Source organism: Adiantum capillus-veneris, chromosome 3 (assembly GCF_014529385.1).
Source record: "Adiantum capillus-veneris isolate H3 chromosome 3, ASM1452938v2, whole genome shotgun sequence".
NCBI lineage: Eukaryota > Viridiplantae > Streptophyta > Polypodiopsida > Polypodiales > Pteridaceae > Adiantum > Adiantum capillus-veneris.
This window is the reverse complement of record NC_140933.1, coordinates 137,134,481-137,158,227: the sequence shown is the minus strand read 5'-3', so window position 1 is coordinate 137,158,227 and position 23,747 is coordinate 137,134,481. Positions and strand designations below refer to the sequence as shown.

Genomic DNA, 23,747 nt, shown 5'->3' with positions numbered 1-23,747 from the left:
GGTTGTTTAGGAGTTTATTTGGGACTAAGCTGAATGGAGGTAATTCAAGCCTTACTTTAGTGGATCGTTCTGGCCCCGTTCCCGTTCCCGTTCCTCCCCGTTCCCGTTCCTCCCCGTTCCCGTTCCTCCCGTTCCCGTTCCTCGTTCTCGTTCTCTTTCCGAGTAACTATGACATCACTAGCAGAGGTATACTGAGTGATCGATGTCACGTGCACATGGCTCTGTGTGCCATGTGGACATGCTTCAACGACTTCAGAGGCACCTTTGTACATATCTCTAGATAAGAGTGTTTGGAATCCTAGGAGGATTAGTGTAACAGACTTGGACACTCCAAGTCGAGATTCTACCGCGACACCACAAGAATTCACTTCAAAAGAGTTTATAGTTCACAATTGATTCGACACTGGCCCGGCGGAGTTCCGTGCTTAGAGATATTGGCCCCAGAGACTGGCGCCCCTTTCGGTATGTCTTTTTGTATTAATCTGCAACTCAAAGTACAAGTGAGTGGTCGGGACTCACTCTTAGACTTTGCGTCTAGACGCTCTGAGAAGTGAGAGCCCAAGCCACTATTATATAGGTTTACAAGGGATGCTAAAAGCAGAGCCCCAAAAGCTTGAAAATCAAAAGCGTGTTCTCTCTCCCACAAGCTCTCTTGAGCAAATAAAGCAAAAGCTCTCTCTTTCTCAGCTGCCTTGTGGAGCCAAAAATCTGCCCAAAAATCCGTCGTCTGTACGCCCTGCCAGGTGGCTGCCTGTCCGCTTTTCTCGTCGCAAAACGTGCTGTTTTTCCCGGACGGTTGTACGACAATGCCACGTCAGCATAGCCCGCGTTTCCCGGGAGCTGCTAGCATTACCGGCCAGGGGAGGGTGTATGTGTGTGTGCTCTCCTCTTGAAAGCATTGTAATCGCCGTCGATTACGCCTGCAAAACAGATAGAAGCCATAAACTGTCTTAGCAGACACTGACTAGTAACACACATCTAGCACATGTACCAATCGAGAATCACATCATAGGACATCACAGGACATCATAGGACATCACATGACAAATCACATTCAACATTCATTTGGATCTCATACCATGATTTATCGGCAATGCAATTAGCAATCGCATCTAGATCCACTCAGGACCTCATAGATGCCCGATTGACTAATCCCTATTGCAACCATGGCTATCGAGATCATTCAGACCAAAATGTTGCAGTCATTTCGTCTATCAGTTCCTGCACTTAAACAAGTCAAGAACATATCAGTATCGTAGGAATTCCCGTTCATAAAGTCATTACAGCAGAATACTGTCAGCTCTCAGTATCCCTAAAGCTCAAAGAGATATTAGTGACTCTAGTATCAAAAATCGAGGCATCTGTTGACAAAGGAGCAGAGTAACTCCCCTCTTGTGCATACCCGCTGCACCAAATATCCGGCCAAGGTGAATTCGGGGTTCCATTTGGGATAGACTATGCTAAACCAAAAGCTTCAAGGTAAAGTTTCACAATCTGAGGAGTATCTGCTAGGTCCTCCTCCTCCATCCACTTCGCATCCAATGCAGGATAGGTCTTGAATTTAACCAAGAACTGCCTTATCACTTTACCCTTAATCATTCTGTCTTTATGTGCCAATATCTGTTCGGGAACAAGGATCTCCTCGTTTTCTTCCACTTCGCATCTTTGGGCACATCGCCTTTAAAAGGCTTCAGGAGACTCACATAAAAAGCATTGTGAATCCTCCAAGAGTCGGGCAGCTTCAGTCGGAAGGAGACATCATTTATCTTTTCGGAGATCTGGAAAGGTCCGTAGTATCGCATATTAAGCTTTGGAAAAAGCCTCTCCTTTCCTTTTTCATTTCTCAAGTGTGCCTTCTCAAAGGGTAAGAGCATCCAATGGTTCTCCTTCAATTTCAAATCGCGGCGATGGCAGTTTGCTGCCTTTTTCTCTCTTTCTTGAGATTTTTGCAAAGCCTCGCGAACCTTGGCAAAAGCCGTGTCCAAGTCACGCGTGTACTCATCGGCTTCAAAAATCTTACCTTTCGTGCTTAGAAAGGGTGGAACCTTCGTAGCACCTTCAATAATCTCAAATGACGCCTTCCCCGTCGAAGAGTGTATCGTGTTGTTGTAGGCAAATTCCACCAAAGGTAAATACTCTTCTCATTGAGTCTTCTGATCCGAGATGAAATACTTCAATAAATCTAGTACCACTGAATTGGCAATCTCAGATTGCCTTCGGGTGGAAAGATGACGAGAACTGCAACCGCGTGTCAATGTTCTCCCAAATTGCCTTCCAAAACAAACTCGTAAATCTAGGGTCCCTGTCGGAGACAATCTTCTCGAGCATGCCATGTAATCTGAAGATTTGGGCCACAAACAGTTTCGCTAGGTGATCCGGCTTGACTGTTTTCTTCATTGGAATGAAATGAGCTTGCCTGCTAAATCTGTCAATAACAGTCCAGATACCATCGTGACCACTCTGTGTTCTTGGGAGATCAAAAATGAAATCCATTGCAATACTTTCCCAGGGGCGGGTGGGTATGGGCAAAGGGTGTAACAATCCCTGTGCTTTATGCCTGTCAAACTTGACCTTCTGGCATACCAAGCAACTGTGCACAAACTCGTCCACATCCTTCTTGAGTCTCGGCCAAAAGAAGTATCTCTCTACCCCTTCCAAGGTGGTAGCAATGCCGCGGTGACGTATAGTGGCATTCGGTCATAAATAACCTTTTCTCTCAACGGCTGTGTAACGCACAACATGGTTTTCCTCATCAAGTAGCCATCCCGAATGGAATATCCCGCTACTGTCTCCCCATCCCGTATCTGTGTGAAAATGTATGCAAAATCTGTATCTGTGGCATACTGATCGACCATATCCTCAAAGCTCCTATGTATCGTGGAAATAGCTAGAACCAACGGCTTCCGAGACAAAGCATCTGCCACCAAATTCTTCTGTCCTTGCACATGGACAATCTGGAAGTGAAACTGTGACAAGATGTTCGCCCACCGCATCTGCTTCTCCGATAGCTACTTCTGTGACAAGAAGTAGCGTAAACTCTGATGGTCTGTAAAGACAGTAAAATCCGCTCCGAGTAGGTAATGTCGCCACTGAGTAAGAGCACAGATAACCGCCAAAAGCTCTTTCTCATAAATCTGTGCTATCAATTCCGGCCTTGAGAACAGTCGGCTCTCGTACGCAATGACATGGCCTTCTTGCATTAAGACCGCACCCAGACTACGACCACAAGCATCACAATATACTTCAAATGATTTTCTGCAAGTCCGGCAAAGTCAAAACTGGTCCTGTAGGCAATTTCTCTTTCAAAGTCTGAAAGGTAGTCACCTCTGTGGGTCCCCACGAGAAAGGGACTCCTTTCTGTGTCAAAATATGCAAAGGGGAAGCAACCTCTGCAAACTTTCGAATGAACCGCCTGTAATACGAACACAATCCCAAGAAGCTTCTAACTTCATGGACATTCTTCAAATCGGGCCAATCACAGATAGTCTCTATCTTGGCCGGGTCCATCTGCACTCCTGTTGCTGCTGACACAATGTGTCCCAAAAAGTGTATCTCTGGTAGGGAAAATTCACTCTTCTTTGCATTAATCACCAACTTGTGATCTCGTAATGCCTGAAAGACTTGAAGTAGATGTTCTCTATGTTCTGCCTCATCCTTGGGAAAACAATGATGTCGTCAAAGAAAGTGCCAACAAATAGTTTGTACTCTCGAAAAATCTTGTCTATCATCCGGTTAAATGTCGCAGGATCATTGGTTAGGTCAAAAGGCATCACCATAAACTCAAATAACCCACAAGTCGTGCGAAAGGTTGTCGTGTAGACATCTCCCGGCGCGATTCGCATATGATGATATCCGCTTTTCAAGTCGATCTTGCTAAAGCACGAGGATCCCTGTAGTCAGTCAAGAATATCATCGATCCTAGGACTCGGAAATCTGTCTTGATGGTGATTTTGTTGAGAGCTCTATAATCGATGCACATTCTCCAAGATCCGTCTCTCTTCAAAACCAACAACACTGGAGAGCAGTACGGTGAAGTACTAGGCTTGACAAAATCCTTTTCCAAGAGGTCTTTCACTTGGTTCATAATCTCTTTATTCTGGGCTCGGCTCACACGGTAAGGTGGCTGGTTCGGTGGTGTGCTTCCAGGTGTCAGATCAATGGTATGATCCTTAGGGCGAGCGGGTGGTAACTCGCCGGGCAGGCCCTCTGAAAAGCAATCGGCATGAGTGTGGAGAAAATCTTGGCGTTCTTTATCAAGTTCAAACATATTTGTCCTATTCTCATATTCAACTCTCTCAAAAAGATCGAGGAAACAAACAGACTGGATTTCATTAATTTTGAAATGGCCGAAGCCGATACAATAGGGACAGACTTGCCCTTCAGTTTTACATCAAGTACAATGGTTCTGCCCTTCTTTGTAGTCAAAGTCTCTTTTCTCGCTCGATAGTCGACCAGGACGTTGTTCTTGTGGTACCAGGGAATTCCGAAGAGGACATCCAAGGGCACTATATAGAAGTCCTCATGTCCCAAATACCCCTGACAATGCAATCAAAGTTTGCCAATGACAAGTGTAATGGCTACGTCCCTGTAGGGGGCCGCTAGAACTACCTCTGCTAGTGGTCCCATCTGATCGGGTGTGATCTCGAGCCGTGCCGCCAATTCAGGTGCAATGAAGTTGGCCTTGGCTCCTCCATCAAAGAAGATCAGGGCTTCTTGGTCTTCACTTTGCCCCATGCTCGGAAAAGTTCTATACTCTCATCCATCGTGCTTGGGTCAGTACCCACGCAATCAGGAACGAGTCCTATTTTCATCTTGCCTTTTCGTCCACGTTCCTCAGCTGCTTTCAAACTCTCAGGCCTGTCTTCATCCTTGTCGTTGTGATCTTTCGGTTCCTTCTTAGGGCACTTTGCGGAGATGTGCCCAGTTTCTCCGCATCCAAAGCACTTCCCCTCTTTGATTTAAAGAGCTCTCTCTCGAGGAGTGAGTTTGGGTCGTGCATCCTTTTCTTTCTTTTCTGTGTTGCTCTTTCTCTTTCTACTTTCATTGTTCGAAGTCTGTTCGGTCCTTTGCGTCATGATTTCATCTGTGGGGTAGGTCAAACTGCTTGAGTGAATGGAAAAACCCCGTTTCGCATGACTCATCAGTTCTTGAATGGAATCTGACTTTTGCTCTAAGCAGTTATCTCGGATCTTTGTAGTAAGTCCCAAGGTAAACCGCTCAATCTGTTCTTTGAACAAGATCTTCTTAAATGAAGAGGCTGGTAGAAAAGAGCTCCAGAATCTCTCGCAATATTCGTCCAATGAATCCTTCTTGGTCATCCGAAGATGGTTCCAAGTAGTTCGTATGTCGTGTTCGTACTCTCGAGTCAGCCAAGAAGAAATAAAAAGCCTTTTAAATTTCAGCCATTTAACTGGCGCTGTCTTGTTCAATAGAAGCGTGGACCACCAAGTTCAAGCATTTCCCTTGAAGTAAGAGGTAGCTCTCCGGATCTTGGAGTGCTCTGAGTAACGCCCTCCAGAGAAAGCTATGTCAAACTGCTGTATGAAAGCTAAAGCCTTCAAAGCATCTCTATAACCAGAAATGACTGTCCACCTTCCTTAAACTCTCGGACTTTCTTGCTTTTATCTTCAAGAAAGTCATACTGGTTGGCTTTATAGAAATTGTTCTTTTTTGCATAAAAGCTGTTGTCGTCAGAGTCCGAACTATGTGAAGACGAGTCCTCTGTAGAACTTTCAACCACTGGGCGAGATTTAGGCTTCTTTGCCTTTTTCTTGCCCTTTCCGAAGCTTTGCTTTTTTGCTTCGCTTTTTGCCTTTTCTGTCTTCTTCTCTCAAGTCAGAGGAGCTAGAAGAACTCTCAGAAGAAGAAGAAGAAGAAGAAGAAGAAGAACTGGGTACTCCTTCACATCGAACACGCTACTTTTGCTTTCTTGCCGATGCAAATGTAGACTGACGACCCAAATAACCCAGTTCCTTTCTTCTGCTTTTTGTCGTGCTTTTCTGCTTTGTTCTGCGTGTCAAAAAGCTGAGAAATTCGTGCATCAATCACCTCTTTTAATTCTTGCTCTGTATACATTCTTGGTGTAGGAGGTTTCTTCAGTGCTAGTTTGAGGGGTGGTTCTGTGGTTTGCCGCCACTGTGAGTGCACCTCGTCGAAGGAGGTCTGGCTCATAAATTTTGCAAATTTTGGGTCCTTCGCAAAATCTAGCATCATCTTTGTTGCATCGCCGATCAATCGTCGACGCTCCATCTCTTCGAGCTCCGCCTGAGTGGGCCAAGGCGGGCCATACTCGCGTGAATCTTCTTCGTGATCTCTTCCCGCATCTCCGGATAAAGAGGAAGTCGACTGATCTTTGTCTGAAGCCATAAGTACTGTGTAAAAAGGATCGGATTTCCCGGTAGCCCTCTGATACCACTGTAACAAACTTGGACACTCCAAGTCGAGATTCTACCGCGACACCACAAGAATTCACTTCAAAACAGTTCACAGTTCACAATTGATTCGACACTGGCCCGACGGAGTTCCGTGCCTAGAGATATTGGCCCCAAAGACTGGCGCCCCTTTTGGTATATCTTTTTGTATTAATCTGCAACTCAAAGTACAAGTGGACTCACGCTCAGACTCTGCGTCCAGATGCTCTGAGAAGTGAGAGCCCAAGCCACTATTATATAGGTTTACAAGGGAAGCTAAAAGCAGAGCCCCAAAAACTTGAAACAAAAGCCTATTCTCTCTCTCACAAGCTCTCTTGAGCAATTAAAGCAAAAGCTCTCTTTCTCTTTCTCAGCTGCCTTGCGTAGCCAAAAAGCAGCCCAAAAATATGCCGTCCGTACGCCCTGCCATGTGGCTGCCTACCCGCTTTTCCTGCCGCAAAACGTGCCGTTTTTCCTGGACGGTTGTACGGCAACGCCACGTCAGCACAGCTCGCGTTTCCCGAGATTTGCCAACATTATCGGAGGGAGGGTGTGTGTTGTGGGTACGCCACGTCACGTGTTTGTGACAATTAGACTTTAGTACTGGCAATTTTGTGAGCCTGTCGTAGGACCTCTATACCCGAACGAATCCATTTTATGGTTTTCTAGTTTTGTAACCCTCTTGCATAAATGGATTGTACAAACGTTTGATGGATGTTATTACACTTCGGTGGGCATCGGACACGACGTGCATGTAGGTCTAGGTTAGAGGAACATGCCGGTCCAGTTTGTTTGTCAAATGGGTGACAAAATAATGAGATATTGTCGAAAAACTCCCATGTGCGCAGATTTGCACATTTTCTCAACCTGGCAAAAATTTTCCGGCTTGACCTAAAAAGTCAATATAAAGGAGACCCTCAGCCTAGCGTTTTCCTCATAAGTTGGAGCACTATCAGAGATCAGCTCAGAGTTATGCATCTGCATGCCTCGGCAGTTTTGGCTTCATATCGCAGATCAGCCCAAGTGTTTTCTACAACAGAAAATCAGCAGAGTGTTTTCAGCTTTTGGCCCATCTTTCTCACCGGAGATTGCTTGGACATGCGGACGCTATATCCCCTACTACAACCCGGATCTTTGACCCTCTTTTCAGCCATTCCCTCGTCGCATCGAGTGCTCCCACTGCTTTCCATCATCAGCTCCATCATCATCTGTGTTTTCAGCCTTGCTTTAAGCGACAGATTGGCTGCGCTTTTGTAGCCTTTACCCCTTCATTCCTCTGACATCGGGAGAGCAAATTAGCCCCAGATCTACCCCTTGGTGGCGATCAACGCCCTCATTGAGACAAATCCAAAGGTGCATTGAATTAGCCCGGAGATGCTTCATCTTGAAGAGTTACCGCGGCAGCATTCCCATTTGAGTCAGTAGAGTCTGCATTGAGGTATTGCATGTGTGTACATTCCATTTACGCAATCAAAAGCAAATACCACATCGGCAACGGTGTGGGGGGCCTTGAGAGTGTTGGTTGGGACTCCATCGGGTGTCATTCTCCTTCTCTCTCTCTCTCTCTCTCTCTACACATCTCTACCTCTCTCATTTTCTCTCCACAAGGAAATAAGAGGAACCATTTCTCATGCTAAGTAGCACCCATTAACGTAAGGGAATAAGTAAGGATTTGTGGAAGTGTAAAGTTTTGATCTTATCACCATTTCAATTCTGCTGCACCTAACATTGGTATCGGAGTTTTGTGATTTTGGACTAATCGGCTAATCTTTGAAAAATTTGTTCTCTCTAAGTGTTTGAGTATGTGTTGTAGCGTTTCGCCCAAGGACGCTTCTCACGCAAGGAATTGCAAGACATGCCATTGCACGTGGGACCCTGCGCCTTGAGCATAGGGAATGCAAATACCATAGCGAGGGTTACCGTTGTGGTATGCCTGTGAGAGGGTAGTTGACTTGGTGTGCACGCTCGACCACCTCGACATAAAGAAATCCTAGCATGCATATCTGGATCATAACTTCTTCAACATGACAAATTGCATTATTGTAGACATGCATTGGAAATATGAAGACGTTGATTGCGAATATCACAATTTGTTAGCAGCCTATGACGACAAAGAAAGGTAGTGCCATTGAGATCAACCTCTTAGCTTTGGAGTCTTGGCATTGTTTGAACAACCATCTCTCCTATTTGCGGAGAATTCCATCATTCCAAAAGAGGCATTGCATTGTCATTGATCTATACACATCTTTGGTAGCACACTGGGTCCACACCATTTGCATCGTCTTAGCAATCGGTGGACATCAATCTGGAGCCAAAGGGTTCCAATTGGAGGCAATCACCATGGGAGTTTGTAGGCATCGTGAGCCGACATTCGCAGCCACATCAGTTATAGAGAGGAGGATTCATCTAGAACTTGCATCATACTACAATCTAGTCGAAGCCCCAAGAGGAGCCTCTATCTTTGAGAAGTTATTTGGCGGTTTCATGAGACATCATACAGTGGACTTGCCATGGTTCGTGGGCACTCCAAAGGACATATCCATCTCCCATTCGGCGTTGCTCTTGCCAATCTTCCTGCGTAGGGGCAGCATAGGCTGGGTGGTTGGTAACCTTGGTGGGCATCAGTGTCACGAGGACGTGGCAACTGCTAACCGTAGTTGTTGGTTTGTTTTCGATGATTTTTATTTAATTTTTGGGACCCTCTTTTTGAAGTTGCAAATGGCCAGACATTGTATGGCCAGTGTGAAATGGCCGATGACCGAGAGTTTCACCCACAGACGGGAAGGGCAAGTCGCCACGAGATGGTCGGCGGGCCAGTCGACATTGGAATCCGAGCGGTAAAAGGGTGTCTGGGCTCAGTTCAAAGTCATTTAGGCCCCGCTACACTTATAAGCTGGTGGATACTAGGAAATTAACTCAAAAGAGGCAAATTGGACACTTGGCGGCTCCAGGTGCACTTGCCAAGCTCATCCCAGCTGGGGGTGCCCATTTAGAGAGGGGGGACTGAATTTTGCACGTCGTTGTGCTACACTGTGTGTGTGATTAGTGGGTGCAGGTGATCACAACCTTAATGGAAAGCTTGCCTTCTCGCTTGCTCTACATAGCGCGACGATTTTCTCTTGCGCATCTTCCCCCCCCCTTTGCACGTATGGTAATGCCCCACTAGTTGGGCTTCTCAGATGACCATGTACAGTTCTGGGGGTTATATGCACGTTTGCCAAGGCAAGAGCCTTTTGTACAGGAACCGGATTAGCTAATTGCTAATCCCCTTCAGGTACGTATAGTTCCATCGCGAAGGAATGCAAAAATAGAGAGTTTTCTTGCGTGAAAACTCGTCCGATTTATTGGGAAACTCTCCCATTGCATGTGGGAGCGTTTGACACACGCGTAGACGTGTTGGCTCTGTCCAAAACGATCCAAAACAGAAAATTACAGCCTGCTGTATTTTTCTGCAGGTTTAGGGCTTCACACCTAAACCGCAGGACATCGTCAGGGGAGCCTCGGGAAAGCCGTGCGATGTTTAAACAGGGCTTTGGGCACCTGACAGTGACAAAACGGGCAATTACAGCATGCTGAAATTGACCTACAGCTCATTGGAAAGCTTTCAAACCGCAAGGAAAAGTGTCCTTGACGTGTACTTATGACGTAAAGGGATTTTTGCTCCGTTATGTTGGCGAAACTGGGTCAAAAACCTGCAATTACAGCCATGGACAGGTTTGGACAACTTGGTGAGGGTTAGCTGAAAGTGTTCGGATCGTTATGGAAAGTCATTGTTTACTTGGGATTTTGTCCGTGGAGACTTCTATTGTGGTTATGTTGCCGAAATCGGGTTAGAATAGGGGAATTTCTGTAACAGACTTGGACACTCCAAGTCAAGAATCAATCGCGACAGCACCAAATAACCACTTCAAAACAATTCATAGATCACAATAGATTTGTACTGGCCCGGCGGAGTTCCGTGCCTAGAGGTCGGGATCCACTCTCAGACTCTGCGTCCAGATGCTCTGAGAAGTGAGGCCCTTACCACTAATTTAAAGATTACAAGGGATGCCCAACAGCAGAGCCCCAAAAGCTTGAAAGCAAAAGCAGATTCTCTCTCTCAATGAGAGTCAGTAAAAAGCAAGTTCTCTTTTTCTCTCTCTTTCTCCCAAATCATAGCAAAAAGCTAAGATTTGCATCGCTCAAAATTTCCAAAAAAAAAAAAAAAAAAAAACCTCTTTTTTACAGCTCCGCGATTTCCGGAAATTAGGGTTTTTGGCAAAAATTAGGGTTTGCAAGAATTTTAGGGTTTCTGCTGTCCATAGCCACGTCATCACTTTGTGACATACCCCCCTCTTGAAAGCATTGTAATTGACCGCGATTACGCTTGCAAAACCGACAAAAACCATAAATTGTCTTAGCAGACACTGACTGTTAGTACCTACATACTAGGAACACACATCTAGCACATGTACAAAATCGACAATCACATCACACGACATCATAGGACATCACCAGACAGCACAGGACATTCAAACATTCATTCGGATCTTAGACCATGATTTATCGGCAATGTAGCTAGCAATCACATCTAGGTCCAATCGGGACCTCATCGATGTCCGATTGACTAACCCCTATTGCGACCATGTCTATTCGAGATCAATCAGACCAAAATGCTGCAGTCATTTTGGCTATCAATTCCTGCACTCAAAAGAAGTCAAGAACAAATCAGTATCATTATCAGGAATTCCATTTCATAAAGTCATCCAGCAGAATACTGTCAGCTCTTAGTATCCTTGAATCTCAAAGAGACATCAGTGACTTTAGTATCAAAATCAAGGCATTTGTTGACAAGGGAGCGGAGTGACTCCCCTCTTGTGCATCCCATTGCACCATATCTCCGGCCAAGAATTCTGGGTTCCGTTTGGAGTAGACTATGCTAAACCAAAACATCGAGGTAAAGTTTCACAATCCGAGGAGTATCTGCTAGGTCCTCCTCCTCCATCCACTTCGCATCAAATGCAGGAAAGTTCTTGAACTTAACCAAGAACTGCCTTTGGACTTTACCTTTCTTCGTATCCTTATGTGCCAAATCTGTTCAAGAACAAGGATGTCCTCGTTTTCTTCTACTGCGGGTTGCTCATCAGGCTCCCCATCATCATGCACATCACCCTTAACAGGTTTCAAGAGACTCACATGCAATGCTTTGTGAATCCTCCAAGTATCTGGCAGTTTCAATCGGAAGGAGACATCATTTATCTTTTCAGTAATCTGGAAAGGTCCGTAGTATCGCATACTAAGCTTTGGAAAAAAAGCCTCTCCTTTCCCTTTTTCTTTCTTAGGCGTGCCTTCTCAAAGCGTAAGAGCACCCAATCATCCTTTTTCAGTTTCAAGTTGCAACGATGGCGATCCGCTGCCTTTTTCTATCGTTCTTGAGACTTCTGCAAAGTCTTGCGAACCTTGGCAAAAGCCGTATCCAAATCTCACGAATATTCATCCGCTTCAAATATCTAATCTTTCGTGCTCAGGAAGGATGGAACCTTCGCAACACTTTCAACAATCTCAAATGGCGTCTTCCCCGTCGAAGAGTGTATCGTGTTATTGTAGGCAAATTCCACCAAAGGTAAGTTCTTTTCCCATTGAGTCTTCTGATCCGAGATACAAGACTTCAATAAATGTAAAACCACTGAATTGGCAATCTCAGATTGCTTGTCAGTCTGCAAGTGGAACGATGACGAGAACTGCAACCGCGTGCCAATGTTCTCCCAAATTGCCTTCCAAAACAAACTCATAAATCTGGGGTCTCTGTCTGAGACATTCGTCTCAGACGTGCCATGTAATCGGAAAATCATCGTGATCATTCTGTGTTCTCGGGAGATAAAAAATGAAATCCATTTCAATATTTTCGGAGGGGCGGGTGGGTATGGGTAAAGGCTGTAACAATTCCTGTGCCTTATGCCTATCGAACTTGACCTTCTGGCATATTGTGCACAAACTCTTACACATCCTTTTTGAGTCTCGACCAAAAGAAGTATCTCTCTACCCCTTCATGGTGGTAGCAATGCCGCGGTGACCCGTAAAAGGTGGACATGGCATTCAGTCATAACCTTTTCCCGCAACGGTTGTGTAACGCATAACATAGTCTTTCTCATCAAGTAGCCTTCCCGAAGGGAATATCCAGCTACTGTCTCCCCATCCCGTATCCGTGTGAAAATATCTGCAAAATCTGTATCTGTGGCATACTGATCGACCGTATCCTCAAAGCTCCTATGATGTATCGCGGAAATAGCCAGAACCAACGGCTTTCGAGACAAAGCATCTGTCACCACATTCTTTTGTCCCTGCACATGGACAATCTGGAAGTGAAACTATGAGAAGATGTTCGCCCACCGCATCTGCTTTTCCGAAAGCTGCTTCTGTGGCAAGAAGTAGCGCAAACTCTGATGGTCTGTAAAGACAGTAAAATCCGCTCCGAGTAGGTAATGCCGCCACTGAGTAAGAGCATGGATAACCACCAAAAGCTCTTTCTCATAAATCTGTGTTGTCATCTCCGGCCTAGAGAACAATCAGCTCTCGTAAGCAATGACATGGCCTTCTTGCATCAAGACCGCACCCAGACTAGGACCATAAGCATCACAAAATACTTCAAAGGACTTTTGCAAGTCAAATCTGGTCCTGTAGTCAATTTCTCTTTCAATGTCTGAAAGGCAGTCACCTCTGTGGATCCCCACAAGGGACTCCTTTTTGTATCAAGATATGCAAAGGGGAAGCAACCTTTGTAAACTTTCGAATGAACCGTCTGTAGTACGAACACAGTCCCAAGAAGCTTTCAACTTCATGGACATTCTTTAAATCGGGCCAATTACGGATAGTGTCTATCTTGGCCGAATCCATTTGCACTCCTGTCGCTAAGACAGTGTCCCAAAAAAAAAAAGTATCTCTGAAGCATATGATCTCTGTGTTTTGCTTCATTCTTGGAGAAAACAATGATAGCATCAAAGAAAGTGCCAACAAATAGCCTGTACTCTCGAAAAATCCTGTCCATCATCCGGTTAAATGTCGCAGAGCATTGGTTAAGCCAAAAGGCATCACCAAAAACTCAAATAACCCAAAAGTCGTCCGAAAGGCTGTCTTGTAGACGTCTCCCGGCGCGATTCGGACCTAATGATATCCACTCTTCAAGTCAATCATGCTAAAGCACGAGGATCCCTGTAACCTGTCGAGTATATCATCGATCCTAGGAATCGGAAATCTGTTCTTGATGGTGATTTCGTTGAGAGCGCTATAATCGATACACATTCTCCAAGATCCGTCTTTCTTCAAATCCAACAACAGTGGAGAGCAATACGGTGAAGTACTATGGTGGACAAGACCCTTTTCCAAGAGGTCTTTCACTGGGTTCATAATCTTTTCATTCTGTACTCGGCTCATACGGTAAGGTGGCCGGTTCGGTGGCCTGCTTCCAGGTATCAGATCAATGGTTTGATCTTTTGGCCCTCTGAAAAGCAATCGGCATGAGTGTGGAGAAAAATCTTGGCGTTCTTTTGATCAGGTCAAAACATATTCAACCTTTATCCATCGTTTAGTTCTCTCCCAAAAGAATGAGTAAGACACTGAAGTTCATCAAGTACAATCTCTAAGCCCTTCATTTATCAAAGTCACTTTCTCGGCCCGGTAGTCAACCATGGCGTAGTTCTTGTGGTACCAAGGGATCCTGAGTAGAACATCACTTGCGTGCCCTGAACACCCCTGTCATTGCAAACGAAGTTTGCCAATGCTTGGTGTAATGGAAACATCCCATCTGGGGCCAGTCGAACTACCTCCGCCTGTGGCGTCAGTCTGTCGGGCGTAATTCCAAATCGAGCTGCCAGTTCCAAGTGAAAAGAAGTTGGCCTTGGCTCCTTCAAAAGAGCTTCCTGATCCTTCACTTTGCCCCAAAAGTGGCAAAGTTTGTACTTTCATTCATTAGATTCGGTGCAGGTCCCACGCCATGTGGTACCAGTTCTGCTTTCTATCTGCCTTTTCTGCCACGTTTCTCAGCTGCTCTCGAACTCTCAGGCCTGTCGTCGTCTTTATCATTTTGTCCTTTTTGTGCCTTTTTAGGGCACTTCGCGGAGATATGTCCATGTTCCCCGCATCCAAAGCACTTCCCCCCTCTGATGAAGCGAGCTCTCTCCTCAGGAGTAAGCTTGGGTCGTGCATCCTTTTTCTCTTGGTTGCTCTTTTTCTTTCTACTTTCATTCCTAGAAGTCTGCTCGGCTTGTTGTGTCATAGCCTCATCTGTGGGGTAGGTCAGACTGCCAGAGTGAATGGCAAAGCCCCACTTCGCATGACTCATCAACTCTTGAATAGAAGCTGACTTCTGTTCCAAGCAGTGATCTCGGATCTCTGTAGGTAGACCCAAGGTAAACCAATCAATCTGTTCTCTGAACGAGATCTTCTTGAATGAAGAGGCGGCTAGAAAAGAGCTCCAGAATCTTTCACAGTAAGCAGTGATTGTATCTTTCTTGGTCATCCGAAGATGGTTCCAAGTAGCTCGTATATCTCGTTCATATTCTTGCGTCAACCAAGAAGAAATAAAAGCTTCTTAAATTTCAGCCATTTAACTGGTGCAGTCTTGTTTAAAAGAAGCGTGGACCAGCAAGTACGAGCATTCCCCTTAAAGTAAGAGGCAGCTCTGTGAATCTTGGAGTGCTCTGAATATCGTCCTCCCGCGAAAGCGATGCCAAACTGTTGTATAAAAGACAAAGCCTTCGAAGCATCTGAGTATCCTGAAAAAGTATCAAACTTGATCGAGTGGCCACCTTCCTTAAACTCTCGGACTTTCTTGCTTTTATCTTCGAGGAAGTCATACTGGTTAGCTTTGTGAAAATTCTTCTTGTTCGCATAAAAGTTTCCGTCATCGGATCTGAGCTGTCTGTAGACGAGTCCTCAGTAGAACTGTCGGTCTTTGGGATGTAGCCTTCTTTGCCTTTTTCTTGCCCTTTCCGAAGCTTTGTTTCCTTCTTCGTTTTTTACCTTTTCTGTCTTCTTCGCTCGAATCTAAAGAGCTAGAAGAACTGTCAGATGAAGAAGAAGAAGAAGAAGAAGAAGAAGAAGAACTGGGTACTCCTTTAAATCGAACACGCTTCTTCCGTTTCTTTGCCTTGTCAAAAGTCGACTGACGACCCAAATATCCCGGGAAGTCAGAGCTTTTCTTGTGCTTTTTGCCGTGCTTTTTGGCTTTCTTTTGCGCGTCAAAAAGCTGAGCAATCCGTGCATCAACCACCTCTTCTAATTCCTTTTTTGACTATTTCTTGTGAGCAGAAGGTTTTTTGAGAGTGGGTGTAGTGGTTTTTTGTCACTGCTCATGCACTTCTTGAAAAGAAGTCTCGCTCATATATTTTGCAAATTTTGGGTCCTTCGCAAAATTGAGCATCATCTTCGTTGCATCGCCGATCAACTGGCGACGCTCCATGTCTCTCCGCTCCGCCTGAGTAGGCCGAGGTGGGCCATACTCTCTGCCGGAATCTTCGTTGTGATCCTTGTGTGGGGGAGCAGGAGAGAGAGCCCACTTGCTACTCTATGCAATGAGAGTGAAGGAGAAGAGGAGAGTGGCGCAGAAGAAGCTCTCGCAGAGAGAAACGTGAGAGAGAGAGAGAACGCTCGTCAAAATCTGGGAGAAGTCACGATTTTTTATTTTGGGCTTCACCTTTGAGTATATGAGTAAGTGACTAGGGGGCCATTCACACTTGGGCCCCCTCACTTATAAGTCTTTTAACTTATAAGTTAATAAGTACAAGGCACTTAGGCCTTTATTCCCTAACAACCTCCCACCTAAAGGCAATGTACCTTGGGAGATCAAAGAATCAACTAACTATAATACATCAGCTGATCATGCACTTACTCATCCAACACCCATCATCTGACGGCAATATGCAAACCGCTCTGCTGGAAGACTCTTGGTCAAAAGATCTGCAGGATTGTCATCTGTGTGCACCTTGACAAGTGTAATGCTCTTGTCATCAAGCACACTCCTGATAAAATGATACTTCACCTCTATGTGCTTTGTCTTGGCATGAAAAACAGGATTCCTTGCAAGCATAATAGCACTCTGACTATCACAGTGTAGCACAGGAATCGGTGACTTAATGCCAAGCTCTTCTACCAAACGCATGAGCCACAAAGCTTCTTTGCATGCCTCAGTGGCAGCCACATACTCAGCCTCAGTGGTAGACAAAGCAACACATTTTTGCAGTCTAGAAATCCAAGAAACTGCACCTCCTGTGAATGTAAACACATATCCAGAGGTAGACTTCCTGCAATCTAGATGTCCAGCAAAATCTGCATCTGTAAAGCCATGCATAGATGTCTCACTCTTCCCAAAACAAATGCACAAGTCTTTAGTGCCTTTCAAGTATCTCAAGATACACTTCACTGCTTCCCAATGCTTTTTGCCAGGATTGCTCATGTACCTGCTTACCACTCCCACCGCAAATGCAATGTCCGGACGTGTAGCAACCATAGCATACATCAAACTGCCAACGGCTGATGCATAAGGAATCTTGGCCATTTCAGCCCGCATATCATCTGTGTTTGGGCAGTCATGTGCAGTCAGTTTTACATATGGAGGCAGCGGAGTACCAAGTGCCTTTCCCCCATCCATATGAAAACGATGTAGCACCTTGTTAACATAATCTCGTTGAGATAGATACAGACGCTTGTTGGGTCTATCTCGAGAGATACGCATGTCCAAAATATGATTAGCATCACCAAGATCCTTCATGTCAAAGCGATTCTTTAAGCTTTGCTGTAATGCATCCAACTCCGTGACATGTTTACCCGCAATAAGCATGTCATCAACATACAAAATCAGCAATAGAAGAGATCCATCACTTGCCGTTTTGATATACAAACAGTGATCAGAATTACTTCGTTTGTATCCTTGAGACCTCATGAATGTATCAAACTTGTGATACCATGCACGGGGAGACTGTTTCAAACCATACAAGCTCTTCAAGAGTCTACATACTTTCTTCTCTTGCCCCTTTGACACAAAACCTTCTGGCTGCATCATATAGATTATCTCAAGTAAATCGCCATGCAAAAACGCTGTTTTGACATCCATTTGCTTTAACACCATATCTTCAGAAGCAACCAGGCCTAAAACAAGACGTAATGTGGCAAGCTTTACAACAGGAGAAAAAATCTCATCAAAATCAACACCATGCTTTACTTGTACCCTTTGGCAACCAAACGTGCCTTGTACTTAGAAGAAGCATCAGATGTGACCTTGGTTTTGTAAACCCATTTACATGGCAGAGCCTTATGCCCTTTAGGCAAATCAACCAAGTCCCATGTATGGTTTTTCTCCAAAGACTGCATTTCCGAAACCATTGCTTTGAACCATTTCTTACTGTCTTCCCGTTGCATAGCCTCTTTATAGCAAGACGGCTCACCACAATCAGTAAGCATGACATAGTCCAAAGACGGTTCATATCTATCGGGGGGCCTTGTCACCCGAGTAGACCTACGCACCCAATGATCCATAACAGGTGGATTTTCAGCCTGTAAACCATCAAAAACAGCAGGCTGTTCAGCCGGTTGCATCGCAACAACGGGCGGTCTAGGAGCATCAACCTGTTCCCCTACCTGTGGTGCATCAATGGCAACTTGTTGGGGCTGATTTTCAGCAGCTAATGGCTGATTTTCAGCATGTAAAGGCTGCTGAACATTGGGCCTTCTTGGCTGTCCATATGTAACATCTTCACGAAAAACAACCCGGCGCACTTCCTCGACCTTTGTGGGCTGTTTGTGCATGCAATTCTCATTGAAGATGACATCATTGCTGCGTATGATTTTCCGTAATGCGGGATCCCATAATCTATACCCCATTTCACCATCCTCACCATATCCTAGGAAAATGCATTTATGAGACTTTGGTTCTAGTTTGGTGCGCAGTTCACTCCGGATGTGAACATAGGCCTCACAACCAAACACTCTTAAATGTGCATATGAGGGTGGCTTGCCAGACCACACCTCCTCAGGCACCTTTCCACCCAAAGCCTTGCTAGGTGAGCGATTAATCAAGTGAATAGCTGTTTGCACAGCTTCTGCCCAAAAACCATGAGGTAATGCAGCATGTGACAGCATACTCCGAACTTTCTCTTGGATAGTCCGGTTCAACCTCTCTGCAACTCCATTCTGAGAGGGATTAAAAGGAGCCGTGAGCTCTCTTTTAATACCTTTAGTAGCACAAAGGTCAATAAATGCTTTTGATACATACTCCCCCCCATTGTCTGAGCGCAAAGACCTAAGCTTCTTGTCAGTTTGATTCTCAACAAACGCAAGAAACTTCTTGAAAGTATCCAAAACATCGCTTTTAGCACGTATTGGATACACCCACACCTTACGTGTAGCATCATCGATAAACGAGACAAAATATTTCTTTCCCCCCAAGGACAACTGTGGCATTTCACATACATCGGAATGCACTAAGTCTAACCTGTCAGACTTCAAAGAAAGAGACCTTTTGTGCAGTGTTTGACTGTGCTTACCATAAATACAGTGCTCACAATGAGAAAAATCAGCATACCTCAAACACGGCAAATAACCACAACGAGACAGAGTTTCCATTCCTCTTTTACTCATGTGTCCCAACCGGCCATGCCACAAAGAAACACTTGGCTGCTCGGTTACGGCGACAACATGGTCACGCACACTAGATACATGCAAAGGATACAAAGTGTCCGATTTACAACCCTCGGCTACAATCCGGGCCCCTTTACAAATTTTCCACTTGCTATCACCAAAAGTGGTGTGATAGCCTGCATCATCTAGCTGCCCTGTACTAATCAAACTCTTCTTGAGTTGTGGCACATGGCGCACTTTGTGCAAAACAAAAGTCATACCATCAGCAAAGGAAAACTGGACACTGCCAATACTTGCAATGTCACATGCATAGTTATCTCCCAAATAAACAGTGCCCTGCACCTCACTTGAGTACTGTGTAAACCAATCCCTATGAGGTGTTACATGAAAGGAGGCACCTGAATCAAGAATCCAAGTATGCATGTCCACATCAGAACCCATAGCAAGGGTATGTGCATCCACAGAAGAGGCATTGAGTACATCAGTGCTGCTGTCACTGTCACAACTACTAGCAACATTGATTTCCTCAATCAACACAGTGTTCTTCTTGGCATTTCCCTTGTCTTTTGCATCAGTTTCAGCACCCTTGTTCTTCTCTTTCTTCCACTCATAACATTCCCGTTTATAATGCCCTTTCTTTCCACAATGATGACACACAACATCTTTCCTGCGAGATTTGCTGCGTGCCCTGTCCTTACTGTCAGATTTCTCCCTCTGTTGAGACCTGCCTCTCAAGTGCAATGCATTAGAAGACCCACCTGTGGTGTTCTTCCTGTTCATCTCTTCCATCAAGAGAGAACTCTCTACATCTGCATACTTAAGTGACGCACTTGAGTTACTAAGAGCTGTCCGGAATACATCCCAACTCTCGGGCAATGTGCATAGCAGAAAAGTAGCTTTGAACTCCTCATCAATCGTGAATTTCAGCTCTGTCAGTTGGCTGAAAATAGAATTGAATTCATTGAGGTGCACTGACATGTGCGTGCCCTCCTTCATGCGGAGATCCATAAGCTTCTTAAGCCAATACACTTTACTGGCAGCACTCTGCTGAGCATACAACTCGTCTAAACGCTTCCACATGCCCCATGCTGTCTGCTCATTCTCTACATTGAAGAGTAAATTGTCAGACACCGAAAGCATGATCGTGGAGCGAGCCAACTCGTCCACTTCTTCCCATTCTTCAACCTCCATATCAACCGGTTTCACGCCCTGTAACTTAATAGGTTTCGCCTGTTTCTTCTGCAACAACACATTATAACATTGCTTCTTCCATATAGCAAAGTTATGAGCCCCTTCAAGCTTGCGAATGTGCAACAAATTGCCACTTTCACTGCTAGAAGCCATTCTGAGTGATTGCAAACACTGAAACCCTGTTTTGCCGACCTAAACACGCCCAAATGTGCGCAATCGGGCAAAAAACAGCTTGCTGTTACAGAAAAACAGCGAGTGAATTTCACGCGAAATCACCCCAAAACGGCGTACATTCACTGCCAAACCCTTACCAAAGGTTTCCACAAGGTGTATACATCATTTGCTTGCTGAAATTCCCTGTTTTAGGGCAAAAATCAGACCTGTAAACACCTGTTTTGCTGAATTTTCAGAACCTCGTTGGTGGAAACACCTGTAAGATTGACCTGTGAGACTTGCCCTAATGAAATTGCATCAAATTGACCCCGAAATTGGTCAGTTTCAGCAGAAATAGGCTGCTGTTCGCCAGTTTTTGAAGCCCTAATTTTGGGGAAACTGTCACCGGAGGTCGATTCTACACGGTGAGAGGATCCCTTCGCGACAGAGTTGATCGAAAACGGTTGAATATCCTTCCCGCAGCGAGCAAGAACAGAATTCTGATCTGTGTTGCGAAAATGGCTCTCTTGGAAACCCTAAAGCTCTGATACCACGTGTGGGGGAGCAGGAGAGAGAGCCCACTTGCTACTCTATGCAATGAGAGTGAAGGAGAAGAGGAGAGTGGCGCAGAAGAAGCTCTCGCAGAGAGAAACGTGAGAGAGAGAGAGAACGCTCGTCAAAATCTGGGAGAAGTCACGATTTTTTATTTTGGGCTTCACCTTTGAGTATATGAGTAAGTGACTAGGGGGCCATTCACACTTGGGTCCCCTCACTTATAAGTCTTTTAACTTATAAGTTAATAAGTACAAGGCACTTAGGCCTTTATTCCCTAACACCTTGCTTGCATCTCCAGATGCAGAGGGAGTCGACTGATCCTTGCGTGAAGCCATAGGTGGCGCTGAAAAAAATTTGGGGATCGGATTTCCCGTAGAAGAGAAATCAGCCGTGCTCTGATACCACTGTAACAGACTTCGTCCTTGGACACTCCAAGTCAAGAATCAATCGCGACAGCACTAAATAACCACTTCAAAACAATTCACAGATCACAATAGATTTGTATTGGCCCGGTGGAGTTCCGTGCCTAGAGATATTGGCCCCAAAGACTAGCCCCCCTTTCGGTATTTCTTTTTGTATTAATCAATTCAAAGTACAAGTAAGTGGGTGGCGATTCACTCTCAGACTCTGCGTCCAGATGCTCTGAGAAGTGAGGCCCTCACCACTAATTTAAAGATTACAAGGGATGCTCAAAAGCAGAGCCCCAAAAGCTTGAAAGCAAAAGCAGATTCTCTCTCTCTCTCTCAATGAGAGTCAGTAAAAAGCAAGTTCTCTTTTTCTCTCTCTTTCTCCCAAATCATAGCAAAAAGCTGAGATTTGCGTCGCTCAAAATTTCCAAAAAAAAAAAAAAAAAAAATAAAAATATTTTTTTTTACAGCTCCGCGATTTCCGGAAATTAGTGTTTTTGGCAAAAATTAGGGTTTGCAGGAATTTTAGGGTTTCTGCTGTCCGTAGCCACGTCATCACTTTGTGACAATTTCAGCCTGATAAAAGTGGGATAGCTTGTAGAAGTTTACAGGTTTTCTCAAGTGTAATAAGAATAAAGAAATACCGAAAGGGGCGCCAGTCTTTGGGGCCAAGAGGGCGTCGCTATCTGCTTGGGAGCGCTCTAGCTACCAAGCTGTGAAATGTCTTGAAGTGTTGAATTCCAATCACAGGCTTACTCGTGAAGTTCCTCTGTGTCGTAAAGTTTTTGAAGTAAAGAATCGGGTGAAAGCCAAAGTCTACCGCTCTACGGGCGGGTTTCAATGAGCGTTTGTATAGCCAGCCATTCGCTCTACGAACATCCATCCGGTTTGCAGTTTGGTTCACACCATCCAAGTTGGGGCAGCAAGGCGGGCCGGTAACCAACAAGTGAATTGTTGATCGAGGAGGTAGTCTAATGTTTGGGATAGATGTATCATCACCATCCGTGTCTCTTGGACATTTCTACATCACCCGCGGGGGCCTCTCTCAAAAGTAGCCATGGAGAGCATCATCTAGAAGGCCATTCATTCAAGACCATCCTTTGGCCTGCATGGAGTTCGGTACGTGTACCTCTCCTTAAGCAGGAGGGGATGTCACATGCACATGGCTTTATGTGCCACGTGGACATGCTTTAGTGACTCCTCGAGCCAGTTATGTACATACCCCACGGGTGATGTAGAACTGTCTAAAAGACATTTCTACATCACTTGTGGGAGCCTCTCTCAAAAGTAGCCATGGAGAGCATCATCTAGAAGGCCGTTCATTCAAGACCATCCTTTGGCCTGCATGGAGTTTGGTACCTGTACATCTCCTTAAACAGGAGGGGATGTCACATGCACATGGCTTTGTGTGCCACATGGACATGCTTTAGTGACTTCTTGAGCCAGTTATGTAGATATCTCTTGAAAGAGTGCTTGGAATCCTAGGAAGATTAGTATGGGCAATTTTGTGAGCCTGTTGGCAGGACACAGCTGCATGTCCGGATGAGTCCATTAGATTAAGTTTTCCAGTTGTGAAACCCTCTTACATACATGGATTGTACAAGCATTTTGATAGATGTTATTACACTTTGGTGGGCATCTTGTTAAAGTTTAGGCATCTCAAGTGAACTGCCCAATGTGATCCCATTATTTAGTTTGGCTTGTAGGTATTTATTTTACTTAGTTGTCAAAGTCTTGGGTAGGGCAATTTACTAGGCTTGCTATATAAGCAACCCCTTGCCTCCATTATATACACATTCAGTTATTCATTGCCAAGGTTGATTGGTTCAGGAGACTCTCTCTCTTTCTCTCTCTCTCTCTCCCCCCCCCCCCTTGGTCTCTACGCTTCGGCATCGTCGACTTCGACATGGTATCAAAGCCTCGTGCTCATTGACCGTGGGAGGAGCACCAAGCTTGCGGTGAAGGAGCGGTGGTTGACATGGTCGGCAGCTTCAGAAAATGCAACGTTCTAAAACGCCTGCAGCAGCAGCTCGCTCCAACAGCGTTTTGAGAGGCTATTGGGCAGGCAAGTGTTAGTTCTCAGGAGGCAGCGTTTAGCATCGTCTTGAAACACCGCTACGTTTTGACAAGTGGTGGCGCCTGGGTTATCACCTTCTCCAACAGCGTTTTGAGACGCCAGAGGCCGCCGTCACCTAGCGCCTTGTCAACGTTGTGACCTGCTCCTTCCCCTGCCCGCAAGTTCTCAAGGCTCGGTGGCCAGCTTTTTGAAACGCTAGGCTAGTGGGCTATCTTGGAACAACGACCTCCTTGGTGACAAACTTCAGTTCTCCCTTGCAGCGTTTTAAAACGCCCCACCATTTGGTGACTTGGAGCTCAAGAGAGGGTTTCAGAGCCCCGGTTTTCGAGCGGCTTGGGAGGTGGA

The 23,747-nt window shown here is 45.3% G+C and overlaps 1 protein-coding gene across 1 annotated transcript in view; it reads left to right on the top strand.

Annotated features, from left to right (window-relative positions):
- LOC147461790 (2-oxoglutarate (2OG) and Fe(II)-dependent oxygenase superfamily protein) overlaps positions 1 to 23,747 on the top strand; it is a 37,645-nt gene that overhangs the window by 9,176 nt on the left and 4,722 nt on the right. The window lies entirely within an intron of this gene.